Raw genomic sequence first — 20,430 nt, forward strand, 5'->3', positions numbered from 1 at the left:
GCCGTATCGGGAAACTTCTACTGTGAGGATGGTGGTTGTGAAGGGGAATATGGGAACTCTATACTTTCTGCTGAATTTCTCTGTAAACTTAAACCTGCTCAAAAAATAGTTTAATTTTAAAAATGTTGATTATTCACCAACTCTATGAACCTGCCATTCTGTTCCCAGGTATTTAACAAAGAAAAATAAAACATACATCATCACTGCAGTCCTAGACCCTCCTGTGAGGTACACATGATTGCTTCCACATCACATCACACCTGCTTCCCAAAGTTTAGTAATTAGAAGGACTTGGCGTAATACGCTTACATTTAACTTGTTTTTCTTTAATACCAATGAGTCTGAACATAAGTTCATAGCCTTGACAGCCATGTGGTTTTCCTCTACAGGTGATGATATGCTCATACTTTGGTTCATTTGCAGGGCCTCTGACAACATATTCTGAAATAAGAATCTACATCTTGTCTAATACTGAGCAAATATAGACATTTTAAATGTTTTCTCTCAATCCTGCAACTCTATCTAAATTGTCATGAGTTTTATGGAAAAGAAAGCATTAAATTTAGAAATACTATCAATTATTCACCTAATATATGTTGCACTATGGAATTAAAAACTACTACCAGAGATTAAAATCTGAGATTGGTTCCCAGATCTCTAACACTATTCTCTTTCCATTTCCTATATCATACTCCCTATTGACTTTCCTCAAATGAGCCAACTGGTTTGAGAATTTCATGAGATGTTGCTTGTGAGAGCCCCCAACACAACACATGTCACATAACATGTAGTCATAAAAGTAAAATATTCTCCCCTGTTCCTTCTGTATCATATTATCTGCCCTTACTTTATTTCCTTTTTCTTCTATCTCCTCATCTTTCAATTCCTACTGTTTTTTTTTCATTCTTCCATCCTTTCCTCTAAAGAAAAAACAAAAAGAAAAACTAAACACACCATTCCCAATGGCAATGATTTCTTGAATATGACACCAAAAGTACATACAACAAAAGCAAAAATAGATAAATTGGACTATATCAAAAGCAAAATCTTTTGTACATTAAAGGATAAAACCAACAGAGTGAAAGTCAACACACAGAGTGAGAAAATATTTGCAAATCATGGATCTAAGGGGACAACATAAACAAGGACTCCTAAAGGTAAGCAACAAAACAATTTAACTTAAAAATAGGCAACAGATTTGAACAGGCATTTCTCCAAAACTGATACAGAAATGGGAAACAAGAACATAGAAAGATGCTCAACATCACCAACTATGAGGAAAATGCAAATCTAAACCACAATGAGACATCACCACACACACATTAGGATAGCTAGTATCAAAAAAACAAAACTAAGAAGTTTTGGCAAGGATGTGGAGAAAGTGAATCCCTGTGCACTGCTGGTGGGAATATAAAATAGTACAGCTACTATGGAAAACAGTTGCACAAAAATACTAAAAATTCAATTACCACATGAACCAGCAATTCCATTTCTGGGGATGTACTTTTAAAGAACTGAAAGCAGAGTCTCAAAGAGATGTTGCTACACTCATATTCGTAGTATTATGCACAATAGCCAAACAGTGGAAGCAAACTCAGTTCTTTTCCATTGTGAAGTCTCCAATGCTTACAGGCGTGGCGCTGCATCTCAAGAACTTTCCACAACAGTTAAACTACCAAGGCGTTTCTCCAGGGTGAACTCTCTGATGTATACTGAGGTTTGAGCTGTCCCTAAACAATTGTTCACACTTGCGACACCCATAAGGCCTTACTCCAGCAAAACTCCTATCTTTAATGAGACTGGCATTGCCACATTCACTGCACCCATAAGGCTTTTATTTACTGTGGATTTTCTGGTGCTCAACAAGTTTATACTTGAGAATGAAAGCTTTCCCACATGCACAACACACATAAGGCCTTTCTCCAGCGTGAATTTTCCGATGTTTACTGAGACTGGAGTTAAAGCTATAGGATTTCCCACATTCACTGCACTCATAAGGCCTTTCTCCGGTGTGCATTCTCTGGTGATACACAAGTTGAAGCTTTCTAAGAAAGGCCTTTCCACATACACTGCAGTGATAAGGCCTTTCTCCAGAGTGGATTTTCTCATGCTCAAGAAGCATACATTTGAAGAAGGCCTTCCCACATTCACTGCACTTACAAGGCTTTTCTCCACTGTGAACTCTCTGATGTTTAATCAGGTAGTAGTTGCATGTAAAGAATATCCCACATTCCCGACACTCATAAGACTCTTCTGCAGTGTGGGTTTTCTGATGCCTAACAAGTGTAATATTGCTGTGGAAGGCTTTACCACATTCACTGCACTCATAAGGCCGTTCTCCAGTGTGGACTGTCTGATGCTGAAGGAGCTGGAACTTTCTAATGAAGGTCTTCCCACATTCAGTGCATGCATAAGGCTTTTCTCCAGTATGAATTCTGCGATGTGTAACGAGATTGGATTTGTATGTAAAGACTTTGCCGCATTCACTGCATCCATAATATCTTTCCCCAGTGTGAATTCTCTGATGGTTAATGAGACTGCAGTTGTCTGTAAAGACTTTTCCACATTCACTGCACTCATAAGGCATTTCTCCAGTGTGAATTCTCCGATGTTTAATCAGATTGGAGTTGTATTTAAAGACTTTGCCACATTCACTGCACTCATGCCTTTCTCGAGTGTGAATTCTCTGATGTTTAACAAGACTGGAATTGCATGTAAAGACTTTCCCACATTCTCTGCACTCAGAAGGCCTTTCTTGAATGTGAAGTCTCTGATGTTTAATGAGACTGGAGTTGCATGTAAAGATTTTTCCACAGTCTCTGCACTCATAAGACCTTCGCCTGGTGTGAATTCTCTGATGTTTAATGAGACTGGAGTTCTCTGTAAAGACTTTCCCACACTCACCACAATCATTAGGCTTATCTCCAGTGTGAATTCTCTGATGTTTAATGAGATTGGAGTTGTATGTAAAGCCTCTTCCGCATTCTCTGCACTCATAAGACCTTTCTCAAGAGTGAATTCTCCGATGATTAATGAGATTGGACTTGTCTGTAAAAACTTTCTTGCATTCTCTGCACTGATGAGGCGTTTTTCCAGTATGAATTATCTGATGTTTAATGAGACTGGAGTTGTATATAAAGACTTTACCACATTCTCTGCACTCAAAAGGCCTTTCTCCAGTGTGAATTATCTGATGTTTAAGGAGACTGGAGTTGTAGATAAAGACTCTCCCACAATCTCTGCACTCATAACGCTTTTCTCTACTGTTAATTATCTGATGTTTAAGGAGACTGGAGTTGTATGTAAAGACTTTCCCGCATTCTCTGCACTCATAAGGCTTTTCTCTACTGTGAATTACCTGATGCTTATTGAGATTGGAGTTGTATGTAAAGACTTTCCCGCATTCTCTGCACTCATAAGGGCTTTCTCTAGTATGAACTGTCCGGTGCCTAATGAGACTGGAATTGCATATAAATACTTTCCCGCATTCACTGCACTCATAAGGCCTTTCTCCAGCATGAATTATCTGATGTTTAATGAGACTGGGATTGTATATAAAGACTTTCCCACATTCTGGGCACTTAGAAGGCCTTTCCCTAGAGTGAATTCTCTGATGTTTAATGAGTTTGTAGTTGTACCTAAATAATTTCCCACACTGGCTACACTTAAAACCCTTTTCTTTAGTGTGATTTTTCTGCTGTTTACTGAGGTCAGAGTTGTGCCTAAACAATGTTCTACTTTTGCTGCACTCATAAGGTCCACCTGCAGTGTGGACTTTCTGGTGCATCACAAGTATTTGTTTACGGCTAAAGGCTTTCCCACACTGAGTGCACTTGTAATCATTTTGTCCACTTTCAAAGGGCTCCTCACGCTCAGCGTCCCTGGGTGGCTTCCCCTCACTGTGAGGGGCTGGGAGCTGGAGAAGGACTGGGCTGGTTGGGAAGCATTTCCCACCTTCAGTGCATGCCAATGTCCTCTCTGTCATGTGAACTCCATTGTCCATGACAAGGGAAATGTTCCTGCTGTCCTTTATGCAAAGTTTATCTCCGGTCTGCTGCTTTGGATGCTGGTGCAGGCTTGTCCCATAAGTGTACCGCCCTTGATCAGGGTGTATCCCATCATGCTCAGCCAGATGCAAAATCTCTTTCAAGAGTGAGCCGCACCTATGACATGGCTGGGTCTTCTGGGTGGATGAACCTGGCTCTGGAGCCCTGACTTGTGACACTCCCACAGAAAAACCTTGCTCAAAAGGTGCCTCTTGATCCTGGGCTCCATGCCAACAACCTGTAAGCAGAGAGATGCTGGTAAACTGCATGTTGACTTTGGTGGCAGGCGGCAGCCCCACTAATGAGTGTAAGTCACATCCACAATTAAGTCCATGGGACTGGTGAATGACAACAAGGGCTACAGCCAGTGAGAGGAAGGCTTTCTGTGAAGAGCTGGGCCTGAGAAGCTCACATAACAGGAAGGACACAAGAAAAGGGTAAGGTGCAGGGAGGAGAGGCAGGGTCCCTAGCTCACTCTTCTGCAAGTGGCTTTCAACAAGGCCATGGCTGCTGGTGACTGATGAGCATGGAGCAGATGTGTCCAGATCCAGAAACGTCCGACTGTGACAGTACCTGGTGCTCAAAGACTATTTAGGGATATGTACAGACCTCTCAACACCGTCAGCATAGGTCAAATGTTGGAGAGCCCTGCAAAGGGAGCCGTGGAAGAGAACGGGTGAGAGGTGGAGGTCAGAAAGATGTGTGTCTGTTGGGGGAAAGACAGGACCCAAAGTCAAGAGTATAAATGATGATGGGAAAGAAAACATACAAGTAAGATGTGGACGTGATTCGTGGGATCGTGGAATGGTGGGCTCAGGAAGGGTTCCCAGCACGATGTGAGCTCAGCTCTCACCTCACAACCTTCCCCAGTTCCCATGCACCAGCCCAGGTTCTTTTAAACTTCTCCTGGCATTGTTCTCTTGCCAAGTGCACCACTGTGTCAGGCACCAGGGAGTGGCCAATGTGCACCCAGAGTGAGCCACCCCATGACATTCCAGATTCTAAAGTTACAAGAACTTCAAAGATGAGTCTTCAAAAAAACAATGCCACGTTCCCCAAAACTAGTGACCACGTTGGTGCCTGGAATTACTGGCACAAGCAGGCCCCAAGAAATGTCAGCAAGAGGGAGGGGAAAGGTCTGGGACACAGAGGTTCCAAGACAGAGTCACCCAACCAGGGACAAGCTGTGGGATCTCTCAGACAAACTTCAAGATTTTTGATGACTGAGCCATGTCTTGCAAGCTCCTCAGAGTAGCAAGGATAGGGGACTTGGGGAGAGCGGAAACAGTGCACACAGTTGAGCCCTGGCACCAGTAACACACTTGCCAACAAACCAGGAAAGGCAGTCGTACCCACAGTCTCATGGTGGGAAGGACTGAGCTGCCCAGGGAAAAGGAGAAGAATAGAGCCCAGCACAGGACACTAGGGTGAGTGTTAGTGCCTTACCTATGGATGAGAAACGTGTAACAATCTCCAGCATCACATGATGATACAGGCATCTCTGAGGCTCATCAAGGAGGTCCCACTCCTCCTGGGAGAAATAAATGGCCACGTCCTCAAAGACCACACAGCCCTGTCAAAATTGGGACAGTTCAGTCCATGAGCAGCTTCCTGTTCTGCGTTTTCTTGAATTTCTATTCATCTAATTGCTATCCATGAACTACAGAGCCATGTGCCACGTCCACAGGGCCTTCCATTCATTCTCCTCCTCATGTACGCATCACCCTGTCTCCAGCGCCTCCACAGTTGCAATGTTTTCAGGCCACCTGGTACCACATCACAGACATTTCCATGGCCTCTGAACATGCAACACTGCACATGGAATCTAGGTAGCACACGGCAAGTGAAACCAGCATCCTATTCTGCCCCAGGATGCCCACGTCCCATAGCACCTGGGGCAGCCTCTAGCCCTGACTTGATGGTCTCCCGACCTGGTCCTGCTTGTACTTTAACATAGTCACACAAACCTACGGGAGGACCTCATGATCCTCAGCCCTCTCCCACTTCTGCACTGGACATGTTGCCCCATAAGCAGTCAGAATCTTCCTCTCTCTACCTGAACATCAGTCTAAGCGCAGCTGTACTGACTCCCAAGCACCATCCTCAACACAGGCCTAGCAAACTCCTAGCTCATCCCATTTCCCCTCAAATTCATCTACCAGCCTGAATTAAACCATCCAGACCCCATCAAGAATTACCGCAAAACACTGGTCACTCATTAGAGGGGTAATGAGACCCACACTGACCTTACTGCCAACTTTACTCCTGCAATGATGCCTCAGCATCCACCTAGTGACCCTTCTCTTCTTGGAAGCCTTTCATTTTTTTATATATAATGAGTTAATTGTTCACAACACTGAAATTGCAGCTGTACATTACTACTCGTCCATCACCATATAAGTGCTCCCCTTCACCCTCTGTGCCCAATACCCATGCCCTCTGCCCCCAGTACCCATTGATCTGCTCTCTTTGTCCATGTGTTTATCTTCCCCATATGAGTGAAATCATCTGGTGTTTGTCTTTCCCTTTCTGGCTTATTTTGCTTAGGATAATACCCTCCAGGTCCATCCATGTGGTTGCGAGTGGGACAATTTTCTCTTTATTTATGGGTAAGCAGCATTCCATTCTTTATCCAATTATCAGTCTATGGGCACATGGGTTGCTTCTGCATCTTGGCTATTGTGAAGAATACTGCAATGAACATCAGGGTAAATCTCTTTCAAGTGTTGATTTCAAGTACTTTGGATAGATACCCAGTAGTGGGATGGCTGGGTCATGTGATATTTCTATTTTTAGTTTCTTGAGAAATCTCCATACTGTTTGCCATAGTGGCTGCAACAGTTTGCATTCCCACCAGCAATGGATGAGGGTCTCTTTCTTCTACAACTGCTCCAAGATTTGTTATTTTTTGTCTTGGTGATTATAGCCATTTTAATGTGTGTAAGGTGATATCTAAATCTAGTTTTGATTTGCATCTCCCTGATGATTAGTGATGTTGAGCATCTTTTCATGTGCCTATTGGCCATCTGTACATCTTCTTTGCAGAAATGTATGTTCATACCCTCTGCTAATCTTTTCATCGGGTTGTTTTTTGGTTGCTCAGTTGTGTGAGTTCTTTATATATTATGGAGATTAACCCCTTGTTGGATATATGATTTGCAAATATTTTCTCCCAATTGGTGGGTTGTCTTTCTGTTTTGATCCTGGTTTCCTCTGCCTTGCAGAAGCTCTTTAGTCTGATGAAATCCCACTTGTTTATTTTTTCTTTTATTTCCCTTGCGGAAAACTTTCTTACTCCCCCACCCTCCCTCTCACACATACCTCACCTCACAACCACTGCGCTTCCTCATCTGTATTTCTGACGCCCACCACCACCATCCTGGTGCCCAACTGAGAGACCCAGTCCTTGGCCCTTTCCTTCACCTTCTTTGCTCCCCAATGGCATCACCACCATAACCTGAACAGGCCCACTCACAGATCTGACCAGCAGTTTCATTCCAGTTCACAGTGGATACTATGTCATGGCTGTTTCCAACCTGAACACCTCCGCTGAACACCAGACCTGCGTGTCCAACTGCCAAAGGGACACGTCCACTTAAGAGTCTCTGGAACATCTGGGATGTGGCCAAAATATAACTCTTCATTTTCCTCCTAAAAATTCGTCCTACTGCTGATTTCAACCATCTCATTGATGGAACAGGCATCCTTACAAACAAGGCCAAAAATCTTGGAGCCTCACTGACTCCCCTGCCCTCTTCCATCTCACCTCCCAGGCTTCCTCGCTCACTACATCATAAACTGTGGTTCTAGGTTCAAAACAAATCCAAAGGCCAAACTCTCATCCCACCTCCACAGCCACCAATCTTGTGAAGCTCCCACCAACACTCACCTGCACTGTGGTAGGAGCTTCCTCCCAGATCTCCCTGCCTACACCCTCACCCCTACTTCTCTCCTCCACTTGAGCCAGAGACAGCCTACTCAAATTGGATCAGATCACATCACTCCTCTGCTCCAAACCTTCCCTCATTCCCATCGCCCTGCACATTAGAGGCCCAGAAGCTGAGGCTGTCATTCCAGGCCTGATCCCTGGGCCACCCCACCACCCAATGCCAGCTCCATATTCCCAGAAGATACAACAGAGACTTGTAGCTTCCTGAACATTCCGCTCAGTCTCACCTGTAAACATTGAACAGTTTGGATCCTGTGCCCAGGACTCCCCGTCAAATGTTATCCCAACAGTTGTCAGAAAGGGAAACAGCACCGTACAACCTTAGAGTGAGGTCAGGACCTCTGGCCTGGAGAAATCACATTGCCCTCTCACTCAACAGTGGAAGGATAGGCGAAGAGTCTCAGAACATCAGCGTTCCCTATATGGTGATGTCAAAAACACTGGAGTGATAGTGAGGTGAGCAAAGGCCTCTACTCACCTGTGCAGGGTCCATAAACATTTCTGCCACCGACATGGGACCCCATAGGAAGAGGGAGGCCATGAGAAATGGGCAACCATAGTAGGATCCTACAGGCTGAGCTGCACCACCTCCTATGCCTGTCCTGGTACAAAGTGATCTCAGGCGGATGGATGGTCTAAGCTTAGCTCTTCAGACCTCACTGCTGCTTCTTACCAGCTGTGTGACTTTGAACAAGGACTGAATCTCCCTTAGCCTCAGTGCCCTCATCTGTAAAATCAGGATAAGAATGGTTTCTACCTTATAGGGTTGATACTGATACCAAGCCTGCATGACAGACACTACAGATCAGCAATTACTGTCCACAGGATTAACAGTTTTGTTTATTATTTCAGTGCAAATGAAGTAACAGGATTTAGAAACTTGGGTATTTTTCCCACTTTTTGAGGTTTAAAAAGATGTGATATATATATAAAACCTTCTAGTGTAAGGAAATACCTAGAAGTAAATTTAAGTCCCTACCAATCATTAAGTGTTTGAATAAGTTTAACTTAATGAATATGTTCATCTCTAATTGTCTACCAATTGTACATACTCAGAGAAATACTGCTTAGCCGGTACTTAATAACAGTTTCACATGCTTTTAACTTATCCAGTTGTAAGGAGGAGCTGAGCACGCAAGTCAAGCTACTAGTCCTTTCAGCAACCGGCCTGCCTGCACCACAGTCCTCTGAGGGAGCCTGCAGAGGCCTTGACTGGACTGCGGACCATCGTCTTGCTCTGAAGCCTGGAGGAGGTGAGGCCGCAGTGCCCTCGTCTGGGACCCAGCTGCTCCACCAGTCTGGCTGACCTTTCCCTTTGTCCACAGGGAGCGGCCTGAGGGTTGCTCAGCGTACAGCCTGGAGAATCGAAACCACCTCACACCTCAGTCTCCATCTCAGGCCAATTCCTTACCCATTTAGACCTTTCTTTCTAGAGACACAGGCCAGAACCCTCCAAGGAAGGCTGTCTCATTTCCGGAGGAAGCATCAGGGATGCCCACCTCCCGGTCCCTCGTCCCCCAAGTCTCAGCCCTCCCCTGCCTCAACACGGGGCCCATCTGAAACCACCACCTTCAGACACTCCCTCCTTCATCAGACACTCCTCCTCCCAGAACACGCCCTGGTCCAGTCCACACCCTCCACCCTTGCACATCTGCAGTCCAGCCCTCTGCCTGCTCTCCGAACCTTTATGGCCACCTACCCAAGCAATGTCTGCACCTTCTCACGACTCCATCCCAAGACCTCTCAGAATCACCGCGTCCAGAAGGAACCCGTCATCTTCTCCGTGAAGCCCGTTCCCTGCACTCACTTCACCATCTCTGTTCTTTTCAAGGTTCAGGCAAAAAGAAACTGGGGATGCTTCTCTCCCTACTTTTGCTCACCGCTACACTATACGCAGCAGAGAATGCTGTGACCCTAAAAGTCGGTCCCAAATCCCATCACATACCTGCTCTACGCCACGGCTCTGGGCCAGTGCCTCGCTCACCCCCTGGACTCCACTGCGCTGTCCTCCACCCCATCTGGCCCCTTTAAGCACCTCTCTCGGCCCGTCCTGCCACTTCTCCCGCGTCACAACCCCCCCCCCCCCCCCCTCCCCTGCGGGGCGGGACTCCTCGTCCCCGGCTCTGTGGGAGGCATTCCCCCACTCTAGTTACCATTGTATTGTGACAAGATCTGGCAATGGAAGGAGAATCGTGCAAGGCACTTTGCCAGGGAACATAATTCTTTAGGCAGAACCCATCATCCTTCCACGTTTGCTGGTTAATTCGATGATCAAGAACTATCTATATATTATTCTTGACCTTCTGCTTTCTGTTAAAATGTTACAGAGGTTTTCTCCTAAAAGCAATAAATAATAAATAACTGATGAGTAGAAGGGCCGAGGGGTGCAGGGATGCCCCTTGGTGAAGAACGGCCGGTCGACACCCCTAATATTTTCTGAATTCTATGTGTAGGGGAGGAAGACATTTCCTCTTCCCAAATGGGGGTTCGTCTGGCCGGAGAACGAATTAAATTCACATGAGACAGAATAGCAAGAGAAAATTAAACAAAGCTTTATGAGGAACCATGGCCCGGGGCCCTTCTTCCCGAAGGAAGAAAGGGCACCGAAGAAGTGGGGTGCACAGAGTGGTTATATACCCCCAAATAGGGTGTTTCACATGTGATTGAAATGTCCCTCCCACAATAGTCACAAGATTGCCCTGTCAGCACAGTGCTTGATGGACACAGCAGGTAGTGGTCTGCTGTCTCAGAGGGCGTAGCAGGAGGCAAGTCGATTGTCTGGAGCTGGGTGGTCACAGGTGACCACAGCAATCAGTTCCTAGCCTAAGGAAAGATGCTTAATCCTTAAGAAATGCCAAAGTTGGGAGGGGGAGGGAAGTCAGTTACAGGAGGTTACCAGACAAGCACAATAAAATGCAGGTTTAAGTCGTTGCCTTTGGTATTGATTAAGAGCTTTTAGAGAGAAGGTCATCTCCTTTCTTCTTCCTGGTACAGAGAGGGAGGCACCTTTTACAGATAGAGATTTACCTTACAAATGTAAAGGTGTCCTAACAAAGGGCAAGTTCCATTCCTCCTTCCCTGTCCCAGTTTATCAAAAGCAATCAGCCTCAAATAATCCTGATGCCAAAGAGACATATCTTGGGGTGGCTAATTTCAGGTCCCCACAAGTAGTAAGAGGGAAGAAAGAAGGCATGGGACAAATTCTGAAAGTAAAACAAAAGTCATAGAAGGTTTGTGGAAGAGGAATCCTGAGGAAAGAGTGCATGGTCAAGCTGGCTAAGATCAAAACGAATTTAATTAAGTAAATAGTTTTGACAAATAAAAATGGCAAGTGATAGGATATATTGGGGTATATGAGGAAGCCATTTTGTGTAAACCTAATTTGGCCTGACCTTGTCTTTCCAAAAGGGCCTGACCACGGCCCTTGAGCATGCATTGTATATCTGCATTAGATATTCCCTATGGCAAGAGCAAAGGCCCTTGAGACAAAGGTGCAACTTCTCTCCCCCTCCCAACGTTGGCATTCCCTTGAGGATTAAGCATCTTTCCTTAGGCTAGGAAATGACTGCTGTGTTCACCTGTGACCACCCAGCTTGAGACAATAGGCTTGCCTCCTGCTACAACCTCCGAGATAGCAGACCTACTACCTGCTGTGTCCATCAAGAGCTGTGCCGACAGGGCAATCTTGTGACTATTGTGGGAGGGACATTTCAATCATATGTGAAACGTCCTGTATAGGGGTATATAACAACTCTGTATACCTCACTTACTTGGTGCCCTTTCTTCCTTCGGGAAGAAAGGCCCCGGGCCATAGTCCTCAGATTTCAGCTCAGAATTAACTCACCCAAATTTCCATTTATAGATTGGTTATGGATTATTTTCGTCGACAGTTTTAATATAAAAAATAAGCTGGTGCTGTTACTGAGCAAGGGCTTGACACCCAATGTGCATAAAGAGCCAATTATTATTATAGCTTCTAGGGAAAGAAAAGCAGCTTTACTTGTAGAATCCATCTGCAAGGGGATGGAGGCATATATTATCAGATCTGTCTCCTGGATCCAGGGCTTGGGGCAAAATTTATGGGATGAAGGGCAGAGTGGTCTGAAGTGTGGAGATAGATGATTGGAGAAGTGAGGTAATTGATCTGCGCAAGCATAGTCAAGCTCCATGGCTCTTCATAGGATGTGTGTTCACAAAATAGTAATGTTAGCATGATCTGAGGGTGGAGCTTTCAGCCCCTTGACATCAAAAAGGTCTCTTATGGGGCTGGCCCCATGGTCGAGTGGTTGGGTTCGTGCACTCCGCTTTGGCAGCCCAGGGTTTCGCTGGTTCGGATCCTAGGCATGGACATGGCACTGCTCATCAGGCCATGCTGAGGTGGCATCCCATATGCCACAACTGGAGGAACTCACAACTAAAAATACACAACTGTGTATCGGGGTGGGGGTGGGGTTGTGGGGAGAAAAAGGAAAGATAAAATCTTTTTTTAAAAAAAGTTACTTATCGGGCATTTATGCAGGCCCAGTTGATGGGTTGGTGGTCTCAGTTGGCCTGAATTGGATAAGGGGTTTCAGTTCCTGAAAAACCACACTTAATTATTCTGTTGATAAGATGGGGTCAGTTGAACTAGTCCTAGGGCGCCTGGGGTTACAGTGAAAAAATTAGAATTTGTTTTTCTCTGTCTCTTAAAAGGATAATTTTCTTGGACTTCTAGCCTGCTCTTGATAAAGAGATTATAAAAGGTTTTTCTTTTCTTTGAGTAAGTTTGTGAAAAAGACAGAAATTCTATGTTTTGTCAAAAATAATTTCCTATGTTCTAAAGGGCTGAGGTCTATTAAAGGAACTAAGCTTTTTTATATTGTCTCTCTATGTTTGTCTTTAACACCTTCTGTTGTCACCTTGGTTAAACAGGTGAGTAAGCATTGTTTCACAGTCAGCTATGATCCTATTTGACCAAGTGTTTTAAACCTTTTTATATATATATTTTTTACATTTTATGGATTTTTTTTTACTTTTTATTAAGATTATGATAGTTTACAACCTTGTGAAATTTCATTTGTACATTATTGTCAGTCATGTTGTAGGTGCACCACTTCCCCCTTTGTGCCCTCCCCCCATCCCCCATTTCCCCTGGTACCCACCAATCAGTTCTCTTTGTGTACATGTTTAACTTCCACCTATGAGTGGAGTCATACAGAGTTCGTCTTTCTCTATCTGGCTTATTTCACTTAACATAAATACCCTCAAGGTCCATCCATGTTGTTGTGAATGGGACTACTTTATCCTTTTTTATGGCTGAGTAGTGTTCTGTTGTATATATAGACGCCATATCTTCTTTATCCAGTCATCAGTTGATGGGCACTTAGGTTGCTTCCATGTCTTTGCCATTGTAAATAATGCTGCAATGAACATAGGGGTGCATGGGACTTTTGGAATTGCTGATTTCAAGTTTTTTTGATAGATACCCAGTAGTGGGATGGCTGGGTCATAAGGTATTTCTATTTTTAATTTTTTGAGAAATCTCCATACTGTTTTCCATAGTGGCTGCACCAGTTTGCATTCCCACCAACAGTGTATGAGGGTTCCTTTTTCTCCACAACCTCTCCAACATTTGTTACTTTTTGTTTTGTTTATTTTTGCCATTCTAACAGGTGTAAGGTGATATCTTAGTGTAGTTTTGGTTTGCATTTCCCTGATGATCAGTGATGATGAACATCTTTTCATGTGTCTACTGGCCATCCATATATCTTCTTTGGAGAAATGTCTATTCATGTTCCCTGCCCATTTTTTGATACGGTTGTTTGATTTTTTGTTGTTGAGATGTGTGAGTTCTTTATATATTATGAAGATTAACCTTTTGTCACATATACAACTTGTAAATATTTTTTCCTAATTGGTGGGTTGTTTTTCTGTTTCAATCCTGTTTTCCCTTGCCTTGAAGAAGCTCTTTAGTCTGATGAAGTCCCATTTGTTTATTCTTTCTATTGTTTCCCTTGTCTGAGAAGACATGGTGTCCAAAAAGATCCTTTTGATACTGATGTCAAAGAGTGTACTGCCTATATTTTCTTCTAGAAGTCTTATGGTTTCAGGTCTAATCCTTAGGTCTTTGATCCAATTTGAGTTTATTTTTGTGATTGGTGAAATAGAATGGTCAATTTTCATTCTTTTATATGTGGCTGTCTAGTTTTCCCAGCACCATTCGTATTCTGTTTTGCTTTGAAGTCTACCTTGTCTGATATAAGTATGGTGACACCTGCTTTATTATGTTCATTATTAGCTTGGAATATTTTCTTCCATCGCTTCACGCTGAGTCTGTGTTTGTCATTGGGGCTGAGGTATGTTTCCTGGAGACAGCATATTGTTGGGTCTTGTTCTTTAATCCATCCTGCTACTTTGTGTCTTTCGATTGGAGAATTCAATCCATTTATATTTAGAGTGATTGTTGAAATGTGGGGGTTAATGCTGCCATTCTATCGCTTTTTTTCCTGGTTCACTTGCATTTCCTTCATTTCTCGTCCCGTGATTTTTGGACTACCAATTCAGGTAGGTAGTTTTCTATATTGGCTTTCTTCTTATTTGTAATTTGTGTCTTTATTCTTGATATTTGTTTAGTGGTTACCATGTGGTTTGTATAAAACATCTCATAGATGAGATAGTCCATTCTCTGATAGCCTTTTATTTCCTTAGATTAAGCCATTCCATTCCTTTCCTCTTCCCCTTCTAGGTTGTTATTGTCAGTTTTTTTTTTCCTCCTTCTTGTGTTGTGAGTTTGTGGTTAAAATGACAAGATTATATTTATTCTTGGTGTTTCCCTTCCTTTTATCTTTATTTTTTTTTTTAAAGATTTTTTTTATTTTTTCCTTTTTCTCCCCAAAGCCCCCGGTACATAGTTGTATATTCTTCGCTGTGGGTCCTTCTAGTTGTGGCATGTGGGACGCTGCCTCAGCGTGGTCTGATGAGCAGTGCCATGTCCGCGCCCAGGATTCGAACCAACGAAACACTGGGCCGCCTGCAGCGGAGCGCGCGAACTTAACCACTCGGCCACGGGGCCAGCCCTTCCTTTTATCTTTAATGTTATACTTAGCCTTTTCTAACCTGTTCTGATGGAGAGCTGCAACTTTCTGATTTTGTCTTTCTACTTATCTCCTTTGCTCTGGGTTTTGTAACCCCTTTCCTTTTTTTGATTTTTCAGGTATCAGGGTTTTCCTGAGCATTTCTTGTAGGGGAGGTCTTGTGGCAATGAACTTCCTTAACTTTTGTTTATCTGGGAAAGTTTTTATTTCTCCATCATATTTGAAGAATATTTTCACTGGATAGAGTATTCTTGGCTGCAAGTTTTTGTCCTTCAGAGTTTTGAATATATTATTCCACTCTCTTCTAGCCTGTGAGGTATCTGCTGAGAAATCTGCTGACAGCCTTATGGGGGTTCCTTTGTAGGTTATTTTCTTCTGCCTTCCTGCCCTTAGTATTTTCTCTGTCATTGACTTTTGCAAGCTTCACTACTATATGCCTTGGGTTTGGTCTTCTTACATTGATAAAGTTTGGAGATCTATTAGCTTCTGTCACCTGGAGTTCCATCTCTCTCCCCAGGTTTGGGAAGTTCTCAGCCATTATTTCTTTGAACAGGCTTTCTGCCTCCTTCTCCTTCTCTTCCCCCTCTGGGATACCTATAATCCTTTGTTGCATTTCCTAATTGAGTTGGATATTTCTCAGGGAGTTTCTTCATTTCTTTTTAGTCTTAGTTCTCTCCCCCCCTCTATCTGCAGCATTTCTATATTCCTATCTTCAAAAGTGCTAATACTGTCTTCTATATTATCGACCCTACTGTTCAGAGAGTCCAGATTTTTCTTAACCTCCTCCATTGTGTTCTTCATCTCCAACATTTCTGATTGGTTCTTCTTTATGGTATCAAGCTCTTTTGTGACATAGCTCCTGAACTCGTTGAGTTGTCTATCTGTATTCTCTTTTATCTCACTGAGTTTTTTAATGATGGCTATTTTGAATTCCCTGTCAGAGCAGACTCGCTGGGACTCCAACTTGCCACCGCCCACTCACACGGTCTCTCTGGGTCTCCCTTGCTCCTTCAGGGCAACAGCAGGACTTTGAGTGTCAGAGGCGGCTGGCTGGCGGGTTGCTACTTGGGCCGGGCTCCTTTTGTTCCCAGGGCCTCCCAGTGTTCTGAATGCTGGGTGGAGCCTCTCCACTAATGCTGAGTAGAGGCTTTCCCTGCGGCTGCTGTGGGACCATGGATTTTCCCACTGGGGTACGGAGCAATCGTGGGGGGCTTAGGTAGGGCTGTAGTTACCTGTTTCCACCATTGCACCACTGATGAGCACAGATGCCCACCCTTGGTGCTGTGGCGATGCTATGAGTGTGTCAGCCAGTAGAAAGCTGCTTGCAGGTACTAGGGTGTCCAGGAGTCAGAGAGTTTTCACCTATCTCCACCTCCTCCTGGGGGGAAGTCTGTCCCCCTTCAGATGTATAGCAGCACGGGTCTCTCAGGCATCCTGAGATGCTGTGTGGATATCCTTAGTTGACTGATGAATGTCCAATTAGTTATTAGTTAGTCCAATTAGTTCTAAGGGGGAGAGACAAAGAAAACTTCTCACTCTGCCACGTTGCTGATGTCACCAACCTTTTGGTATTTTTAACAAACTTCCCCTGAGACTTCTCAAAGAATTTGTTTTCTCTTCCTATGAAGAGGAAGATATTGAACTAATTAGGCTTATTTGGAATGTTAAATTACATGGGAAATATTGTCAAATAAATGATGATAAAACTTCGTAGGTTATACTGCGTGGATGAATGTTATTAATATGTGTTTAAAAATTATATGTAATAAATAACATATATATGTATATATAAAATTAAATATATTATATATATGACATTCCTTTAATTCTGATCCACCCTAGTTATCAATCATAATTCTAGTTAGTATCTTAAAGTGTTGCATGTCATAGAAATAGCCAAGTTTCTCTAATTGCCATTTTTGAGTCTTCTGTCATTTATAGACAGTTACTGTTTTACTCTGATGCTTTTGCAATTGTTTCAACTTCAGAGAGATTCATGGAAAGGACTCTGACACTCTAGAATACAGGTTTCTGATAAACTTTCAGATCATAAAACTGAACTGGGTAAGAAATTATAAAACTCTAATGGAGAAACTAATGACTTCATGAAATTGCTAACAGAAAATCAAGATCAAGAGTTGGTTACATGGGACTGAATAAACTGATGAGGATTATTATAGTGTGTATGACTTTTTGTTTAAAATATATTGCTATTGTTAAAATATATTGCTCGTTTTTAATGTTTTGTTTTTCCAGACTTAAGGAAAACTTTTCCTCCTTTCTCTTATGCTATGACTTATAGCAATTTGGTAAATTATACCTTTGTAAGCAGAATTGAAACATTTATCTTTCTCTCTCTACCTGATCCCTCCAGAATTTGGAAACTCTTAGTGAGTGAATATTCTTATTTTCATGGCAATATACTTATTTCCATAAGTTCAATAAGAATTTGTTCTCCTTTGGGCCAGCCCAGTGGTACAGAGGTTAAGTGCACACGTTCCACTTTGGCAGCCCTGGTTTCACTGGTTTGGATCCTGGGTGCGGACATGGAACCGCTTGGCAAGCCATGCTGTGGTAGGCGTCCCACATATAAAGTAGAGGAATATGGGCATGGATGTTAGCTCAGGGTCAGTCTTACTCGGCAAAAAGAGGAGGATTGGCAGCAGATGTTAGCTCAGGACTAATCTTCCTCCAAAAAAAAAAAAAAAATCTGTTCTCCTTATAGCAGGACACAGTTGGAAGTATTGGTTATATTACCAAGGCTTTGACTGGAATATCATTTTTTTGGGTTTTTTTTTTTGTTTTTAGATTTTATTTTTTCCTTTTTCTCCCCAAAGCCCCCTGGTACATAGTTGTACATTCTTCGTTGTGGGTCCTTCTAGTTGTGGCATGTGGGACGCTGCCTCAGTGTGGTTTGATGAGCAGTGCCATGTCTGCGCCCAGGATTCGAACCAACGAAACACTGGGCCACCTGCAGCAGAGCTTGTGAACTTAACTACTTGGCCATGGGGCTAGCCCCAGACTGGAATATCATGTTTGAGAGAAACATGAAATGACCAAAGAAATGACTCAGAAATGACCAAAGAGCTTTGGGGATCAAGGACTGACTTTATGAAGTAAAGCCACTTGAAAATTGACCTGGTATCTTCCTTACAGGATTCCCAGCAACTTTAGCAGGTGAGTAAAAAAGGGCACTTCCTTGGCACGTGCAAAGAACCTCAGAAGACTGGCCTGGTGACGCAGTGGTTAAGTCTGCACATTCTGCGTTTCGGCGGCCTGGGGTTCACCAGTTCAGATCCCAGGTGTGACCATGGCACTGCTTGGCATGCCATGGTGTGGTAGGCATCCCACATATAAAGTAGAGGAAGATGGGCATGGATGTTAGCTCAAGGCCAGGCTTCCTCATCAAAAAAGAGGAGGACTGGCAGTAGTTAGCTCAGGACTAATCTTCCTAAAAAAAAAAAAAAAAAAAAAGAACCTCAGAATATTCGTGGGAAACTCAAGAGAAGAGAGGAATTCACCCAAATCATAGGTATTACAGGTGGAGTCTGATGACAAGTCCTTGGCTTGGCCTGGCCTCAAGAGGCCTTTAAAGTTCACTCTGAGGTTCCTTGTATAAACTTCCAGCAAAGCAGATATAAAGAGCCTATATGATCAGTTGATAGTCTTGCTGTACTTATGTAAATGATTTGGCCAAGTCTACTGAAACTAGACTTATTTTGCAAACCAATCAGTCTTAATTTGGCTTTGTTAAAAAATGAGGATGATTTTAGAGAGAAAAATTATGTATCAATAAAAACTGTAGTGCACATTCATGGATATTAGATTCTAGTTCTTTTAATTGTCTCTGAGGTTTTTGTTTTCTATCTGTAAACAGGACTGGATCCTGAGTTCTTCTAGTCTCTTGAAATATCTGGCTACAAATCTCCAAACTAATGTTTCAATTGTTTCCATCCTTTTCATTTGGGATCATTGAGACCTAAAACCACTCTTTTTCCTGAAGCCCTGCAAACTGAAGCTGGACAACTTGATATAAACTTTAGGAGACAGTCATGCTTGTTGCTGTATAAGCCACTCAAAAATATACCTGAACACCCAGAGACAGCATCAGAGACATTTCAAACTGTGAAAGATGCTTCAACCCTGACATCTAGAAATCTTCTTGACTAGCTACTCCCTGGATTCAGACACTGGTTTATAATTTGCTCCAACTATTAACTTTGTTTTTCTAGAAATGCTTCTTATTAAAAACCTGGTTACTTGCTTATACAATATAGGCCTAACTTTGGGAAATTCTTCCTGTTGATAAAAGAGACCCTGAGGGAACTCAAATTAAGGAACTGGACACTGTCAGATGTTCCTCTGTACCATCTTTTTTGTGGAGACTGGGTCTTACTGAAATCCTGGAAGCACAAGCACCCAGATCAACTCTACCTCTACTGAACTGGGCCCTATGAAGTGCTGCTGGTAACCTACTCATCGACAAAGTTGAAAGGAATTAAGCCATGGATCTACCATACATACTCAGGACACTGATTTCTCTGAATGGACAAGTTAACCTTGATAGACCTCAGGTTGCTGTTCAAAAGGCGGTATCCTAAAGATAAGTAATGAATGACTCCCAGGTTCTTACTTTACTTGTTGGACTGTTTGGCCTTTGTAATTTTCTACTTGCTTATGATTTATTGTGTACTACCCAAAAGGCTAAATCACTTCCTGTGTAAACCTAATCAATAGATTCTATTATAGCTTAAGTGAGATAAAGACCACACATTGGACTATAAACATGATTGCCCTTTTCCTTTTCTGTTATGCTTCCTTGTTGACTTTGACTCCCCAAGCCTGGAGGGACAATTCGATGATTGGAATTTCTCAGACATTGGCAAAGGCAGGTAATCTTTCCAAATGTTGCATGTATTACCCCAAATCTTATTCAGCATATGACCATGGGACCCCATGATAATTCCAGTTTATAATGTCACGGGTCTCTCCCTTAGAAATTAAAAATGTAATCTATAAACATGTCACACAGAGTCCAGCTGGGCCACCTACCCAATCAGACAAGCTATCTGGCTGCAGCAAGTATCCCCAGAGGTGCCGGCTCTAAACTGGTTTTCAGAACTGTTCTCTTGGATTCCCCAAGGAATTAGATCTATTCTTCAGGGACTATTAAAATTTGAGTTGTCTATATTTCTTATCCTTCTGGCCAGATATTTGATTATAAAATGTGCTTTTAGGGACCAGCCCAGTGGCATAGTGGTTGGGTTCACATGCTCCGCTTCAGCGGTCCAGGGCTTGCCAGTCCAGGTCCCAGGTGCAGATCTGCACACTGCTCATCAGGCCATGCTGTGGTAGCGTCCCA

At 43.1% G+C, this 20,430-nt stretch overlaps 1 pseudogene; it reads right to left on the bottom strand.

Moving 5' to 3' along the window:
• Positions 1-1,834: 1,834 nt before the first annotated feature.
• LOC124250256 (zinc finger protein 17-like) lies at positions 1,835-4,315 on the bottom strand (annotated as a pseudogene).
• Positions 4,316-20,430: the final 16,115 nt, after the last annotated feature.

Source organism: Equus quagga, chromosome 13, assembly GCF_021613505.1.
Source record: "Equus quagga isolate Etosha38 chromosome 13, UCLA_HA_Equagga_1.0, whole genome shotgun sequence".
NCBI lineage: Eukaryota > Metazoa > Chordata > Mammalia > Perissodactyla > Equidae > Equus > Equus quagga.